The following is a 7,119-nucleotide window of genomic DNA, read 5'->3' on the forward strand; positions in this document are numbered from 1 at the left end:
AAAGTATTCATCATATCCACATATTCTCTAAAAGGAACCGAACTATGAAAGTCATCATCTAAGCCATTGTAAGTAGCTCTTAATGTAATCAAGTTACCTGTAACCTCTTCCACAGGATTAATGGCTGGATTTGGTACTGGTGGCTCATCTGCAGGCAAGAAAATAATTTTGGTTGATTTAGATGGTGTGGATTTCAGATTTCTTGGCTCCTCTGAAGTGCTCCCTTTCTCATTAATAGATGCAACTCCTTGTAGTTTTTCTGTCAATATTCGCAAAGCCTCTCTAGTTTCTACCAAACTATCCACTATTTGCTTCTGAGTATTTTGGATGTCTTGGAAAAATTTCTTTGCCATCTCATCTGGATCAGCCATACTTTTCCCTTCCTTGGATTTTGTACTTTTACTTTCAACTGGAGGTTTGATCAAAAATTCTTTATTCTTTTCTCGCTGCAAATATCTTTTTTCTCTTTCACTTAGTTGCATGCGACCATAAATTTTGACATGCAACTGATTAGAAGCAACATGCAACCATAAATTATGACATGCAAGATTTGGGTAGTTGTCAAAACTGACATGCAAGATCTGGGTAGTTGTCAAAACTGACATGCAAGATCTGGGTAGTTGTCAAAACTGACATGCAAGCTTCTACAAACCCTCAGGCTGGCAAGATCATGGCTCTGATACCATTGAAATGTCTCTTTACTGATTTTGTATGATATTTCAAGCCTTAAATCATATCTTTAAAATCAAACAACCAATGTTGCAAAGATCCACCAATTTCTCAATAAAACCCAAATCGGGTATGTCCAAAATAGTGCCAAAAAAACTTCACAACTTCACAAATTATTAATAAATCTGAAAATGGACATTTTTACAAAAATTTCAGCAGCATAACAGCCTACAAAATGACATTTCCAGATCTGTATAGCCTTTACACAATAATTCACAAATGTAGGACAAAAACTATGCTCATCGGGCTCCCGAAATTAACACAAAAATGCCCGGAAACACCACAAAACACTAATAATCTATCTCAAAAGTTTAATCACGTCCCAATACATATATTCAGCTCTATTTTAACATCTTAAAGTCTGAAATACAACAGCAACCCAAACTGATATGAAATGCTCAACTGAAAACACCAAACTCATACAAAAAACATACTCGAAAACTCACAAATCTGCACTGTTCAGCACAAAGGCAAACTCTGTATGAGCATGCACATGGAATGGCTTCAAACTCCCATCCTTAGCCTTTTTGGAAACCTGCAAACTCTCATTCTTTGGTCTTCTTCTCCACAGGTTTGGCAGCCTCTGAAGAACAACAAAGAAATGAGCAAAAATCAAATTCTGGAATGAGCCCAAAATGCCTCCAAACCCCTTAAAAGAGGGCATAACCCTAACTCACGTCCAAGAAGGGTTAATAAAATATAATTTAATAATAATTTTTTATTTATTAGTCCATTGGTTTCCAAAGATTGGCCCCTTTTGCCGAAACTTCACCTTTTTGGAGCCAGCCTGCCTTAGAAAAGTTTATTATTTTTAATTATTTGAAAAGGGGACATGACACATTAATACCCCTAATGTTCCAAGAGATAATTTTCATTTTTTACGAGGGGTGCAAACTTCCTTGATGGTAAGTTGCCTTCCATCTGTAATATCTTGTTTGTTAATTAACTCTCTTATATCTTTTTTAGATTTTTTGTCTGGCCCTCTCTTCTGGGAACTAACATCGAACTTCAAACTCCTTGTGTTAATACCTTTTCTCACAAAGAGGGAATCTTCCTTATTGGCAATCTTTTTCCTTCTTCTCCTATTACCTCCCTTGTGCTACTACTCTTCCCCTTGATCTACAAGAAGATGATCCACATCTCTATCTAAAGTTTCATCCTCCCATCTATCAAGGAAAATTGTATCCAGTATTGAGGTAACGTCCTCCTCCTCTAGTGTTTCATTTGATGAAGGTTGGCAAACTCCCCATCAAGGTTTTTACCTTATTGAGCATCCTGAAATGATTCTTTCATTGATCTCTCCTACTCGAGTGCCTAATCTTTCCATCCCAAGAATTGAGTTTTTTCAACCCTTGAAGGAACTTGACTTTATTCCTTAGAGCTTGGGTGGGATACCCAAGGAAAGGGCCACCTAGTTGAGATCCTACATTGTCATTGATTTCACCATCTTCCAACTCATTGACATGTTCCTTTTGTTCTTTACTCACTTTTCAAACCGTCCGTAGGAACCCCCATGTTTATCCAACTCAGAGGATATCTTGTGATCACCATTATTTTTCCAAATTCCTCCTAATCCACACCTTGCGGGATAATAACAAACATGGGGTATTAGCTTATCTCCTTTTTGGAATCAAATGACACCTCCCCTTACTGGATTTTCTAAGTCGTAGCAATATCATCATTCTTTTTTTTTCCAAGTTTGATTTGCTTTCAGCTTTTGAATTTTATCCTCAGGCTCCTCTTTCTTATCCACTTTAACCTTTTTAACTTTCTTCCGATAACTCTTGGCCTAGTAACCTGTCTTATTGCAGACGAAGCACACAAAGAAATTAACCTCAAACTCCACTTCTTGTGTTAAGCCTCAAGTCACACCATCAAATCTTTAACTCTTGATTAAATGCAAATGATGTCTTTCAATTTGTCCACAGACTCTCATTGCCAAGGATGAGGAAATTAGACATACTAGCAACAATTGTAAATACGTATATATAGAGAGAGAAGAATCATAAAAAAAATGCAAAAGAATATTTTTCTCACCCTTGGTTTGGGAGCCTGTGAGATCCGCAAAGCAAATTGAAAGGCGATATTTGCATTTAATCAGGGGCTAAAGATTTGGCAGTGTGACTCGAGCCTGAACACAATCATTGCAGATTGATGTGGTCACATGGGGGCTTAGGGTAAAATGGCTTGCACAAAGGTATCCCAAGTTGCAAGACTTGACCATAGAGTGGCCTAATGCAAAAATGCAGCAGACGGAGTAAATACAAATAAAGAATCAAAAGCTAAGTACAAAATGCGCTTTCACTACACGTCATCTCTGAAAAGAAGCATTGTTCGGTCTATCAGCGCGGAATCACAATCAAATATTCTTCGAGTTTCTATCCTAGTTTCTGCTTTAAACAAGTGTGTGGTGATCTACTCAGATGCATGCGAGAGGTACGGGGATCGATACCCTGCATCTCCATTTCTGAATAGATTATATTCCTCTACCGTTTAATGTTTATAAAACATGCTTATGCTTAGCACTTTTTTAGTCGAACAGCCACACGCTAAAATGTTTACCACTATGCGGATATAACGAACTATAAGGAAGCAAATATCATCACAGAAAACTATAAAAAGTATCACTTAAAAGATTTCCGTTGCCGGGATTTGAACCCGGGTCGTCTGGGTGAAAGCCAGATATCCTAACCGGACTAGACGACAACGGAGATGCAAATTATATCATGCTCGTTCTCTTCTTTTTCTAAGGCATAAGGTATCTTTGTTCGCTTTCCATTCTGTACGTTTCTCACGAGAGTCACTTCCTTTGTCAATTTAAACGTAGTCACTCAAATTAGGGGTAATAATCTAATTTTTTTTTTTAATTAATTGTAATGAAGGTTAGTTTGTGATTTGCTTTGACAAAAGGGATTATCTACACCAGCCTCACATTGGACCTAATAAGGGAAATTCCATCCATGAATCCATCTAATCTATTTTATTCGAGTTAGAATCTATAATAGTAATCAACAAACCACCACTTAAAATCTTATGACCTTGTCACCTTACCATTTAAGAAAGAATTCTTGTGAGAGACTAGTTCATGATTTAATTTAAATAGTATAACTTTTAAATGGTTTAATAATCAATAGTAATTTTATAATAAATTTAAATAAAAAAGAAGTAAAAAATTGTCTTACTATTAGTCAAATATTAAAGTTTTAATTATTAAATTAAGATTTTAAAATAGAATTTCTTGTCCAATATAAATGAGTGTAAATTGATAGAATTGTTTTGTTTTATAATCATTTCATTTTACTATTGACACATTTAGTACCACTTTGATAGAATTGTCTTCTCAATGCATAAATGTATCTTATACCATTTAAAATTCATAAAATAAATAAATAAATACATTAACATGGAATTATTTCAAACTTGAAACCATGCATATATGGTGATACTACTCTTCATTTTACCTACCAATCTTTTTCCAAAGTGTAAGTTACTTTGCTTGTTCTACATTTCCCTATTCCTTGTGTACCTCTTTACAATAACTTAGTTCTATCACTCTTCATCCTTGTGTCTAACCTAAACATAATCCTACTAAAACCCCAATCCACCATTCCTCTTGAAACCCAGAATTGATTCCAAAATTGCAACTTATCCTCCTCCCTATCCTCTTAAGTTTGGAAACGCTTCTAAATTGATATCACTCTCCTCAAGATTATTTACAAACCCCATTTACTAACTCTCACATTCGCCATAATTCTCTAACCAACAACTATTATCATCAAGGAGAAACTCAAACTTGTGGCATAATTTTACTAGAAGATTTTAGATATGGTGACCTAATCAAAGGAGATGTCTATACTAATGCATTAGTTAGACCCTATTTTGGCCTTTTTGCTCTTGCTCTTGTTTTGTTTGGAAAATTTGATGAATGGTGAAAAGTCATTATTGGTGCATATGCATACATAAATGTTATGAAAAATATTGTTTATTCATTTTCTCTAGTGCTATAATAGTATCATTGTGCATTTTTATATGATTTTGAGCTAATCAGAGTTTATTAGAGTGCCTTGAAAATACTCTCATCATATGGAAAAACCCCATTTATTGTGATGCAGTGCCTAATAAAACTTAGAGGTTTATTCGGCACGTATTCCCCCCAGATTATTTGTACGAGGTTTTAGGGGCAGCGCCACTTGCAGGGTCATGGAGCAGTGCCCCAGTTTCACTCCCTGTCACAGTACAAGGTGGGGTCGAGGGGCAACGCCCCCACAAGGGTTTCCAACGACAACACCTCGGAAGCCAAAAATGACTCTACTATTGTAAAAGGCATCAGGTGTTGTTTTTCTATTAGACTACTTATTCTAACCCTAATTTTGTAAGTGGCAAAATCTTATATAAATGGGTTAGGGTTAGGGATTTCATGATGTATGATGAGATTGTAGCTTCTTGCAGTGGTATCGAGCTATAAGGGATTGCCGCTTGTAATCATTGGATAATAATAATACTAGACTTGTTGTTGGCAGATGTAGCCTAGGGATTGGGTGAACCACATTAAATCTTTGTGTCTTGTGTTCTCTTTAGTGTGATTTATTATTTTCTAATATTGGTTGTATTTGCATGTAATTGTCATTCATGTTCATAGTTGACCCTTTATTTTTTGTTTACATTATTGACTCTTCAATACTTAATTTCTTTTGTGGTGCCTAATCAGACTCGAAGGTTTATTCAGCATAGTTTCCCCCCAAATTATTTCTACAAGGTTTTGGGGGCAGTGCCCCTTGTAGGGTCATGGAGTAGTGCCCCAACTATGCTCCCTGTCACAATACAAGGTGGGGTCGAGAGGCAACACCCTCACAGGGGTTTTCGGGGGCAACACCTTTGAAGCAAAAAATGACTCTACTATTGTAAAAGGCGTCAAGTGTTGTTTTTCTATTAGACTACTTATTCTAACCCTAATTTTGTAAGCAACAAAAGCTTGTATAAAATGGGTTAGGGTTAGGGATTTCATGATGTATGATGAGATTGTAGCTTCTTGCAATGGTATCAAGCTATAAGGGATTGCAGATTGTAATCATTGGATAATAATAATACTAGACTTGTTGTTGGACATTGCCCAAGGATTGGGTGAACCACGTTAAATATTTATGTCTTGTGTTCTCTTCAGTATGATTTATTATTTTCTAATATGGGTTATATTTGCATGTAATTTTTATTCATGTTTGTAGTTGATCCTAACACCCTTTCTTTTTGGTTTACATTATTGACTCTCGAATACTTAATTTCTTTCATTTTACATTCTCCCATGGATTTCATATGATGAATTCTTATACGGTCTCTTAATAACACTCATCATATTAACTAAAAATATATTTTTTCTTTTATTTTCTAGTTTTTTTTTTCTTTTGTGTATTCTTTATTTGAGTTTGGAGCAATTCATGATTATGGAGTTCATTTGAAAAAGTTATAAACCAACAAAAAAGTTTATTTCATCATTTTTTTTATGATTTTGAACTTTTGTTTGAATCTGATTTTTGTTATCCCCTATTGTTACATTTTGTCTCTTACATTATTTATTTCAGTCTGTCCTTTGCACTATATTTATTGGGTTTCCCCTTTAGAAGTGATTTTTAGGTTGTTCATTGTTTTCATGTTATCAATGTCTCATTGTTTGTTAATATAATAAAATTCTTATAATTATTTTGTATGCTCGCATATTTTAGATTTCAAAGTCTTTGTACATGAGTGCCAAATTTAATGATACAAATTTTAAGCCATATTCTTAATAAAAGAAAAAGCCAATATTTCTTACATGTGACATGTTTAAGTTACAACATATTTTTCAATATGTTTTATGCTTTTTAAATACATGTTCATTTTACAAAGCATTTTCTTTCATACATAAAATAAGCATTTTTTGTTTGTTTTATAATATACCATGTTTGAAATTGTGTTAAATGCACAACATGATGGAAAATACTTGTCTTCACATTAGGTCATCATTCGGATTATTAAAAAAAATAACATTTAAAAAAACTCGCATTGCCCTGCCTCGCTTAATTTGAACATAAATGATGCATCCATAGCAAACATTTTAGGCCAACACACTACTGTATCTTGCATTTATTTCTTGAACCCTTTTTTCCCTTACCTTAAATTGATCACATCATCTTATATGTGATTAATTTGAGGTGGGTATATATCATTTCTTATATCATGTTGTGTCATGGCTAAAGTGGATCCTTGTGAGTTCTATATTATACAACTTGGTTATAGTGGCTCTTTACAAGTATTTGATTTCCTATTGGTTAAAAGGGCATACTCATTAGGTTCTACATCAATCACATAGATTATGGATTGTATTCTTGATGGATACCAAATTTTGCACATCACCAT

General features: G+C 34.5%; 1 non-coding gene across 1 annotated transcript; it reads right to left on the reverse strand.

The window, feature by feature from the left end:
- Positions 1 to 3,366: 3,366 nt before the first annotated feature.
- On the reverse strand, positions 3,367 to 3,440 carry TRNAE-UUC (transfer RNA glutamic acid (anticodon UUC)). Its single transcript has one exon. It is a non-coding gene; the product is annotated as a tRNA-Glu (tRNA).
- Between the last annotated feature and the right edge of the window lie 3,679 nt (positions 3,441 to 7,119).

Source organism: Cupressus sempervirens, chromosome 6 (genome assembly GCF_028749045.1).
Source record: "Cupressus sempervirens isolate cs-2001-9-10 chromosome 6, ASM2874904v1, whole genome shotgun sequence".
NCBI classification, from domain to species: Eukaryota; Viridiplantae; Streptophyta; class Pinopsida; order Cupressales; family Cupressaceae; genus Cupressus; species Cupressus sempervirens.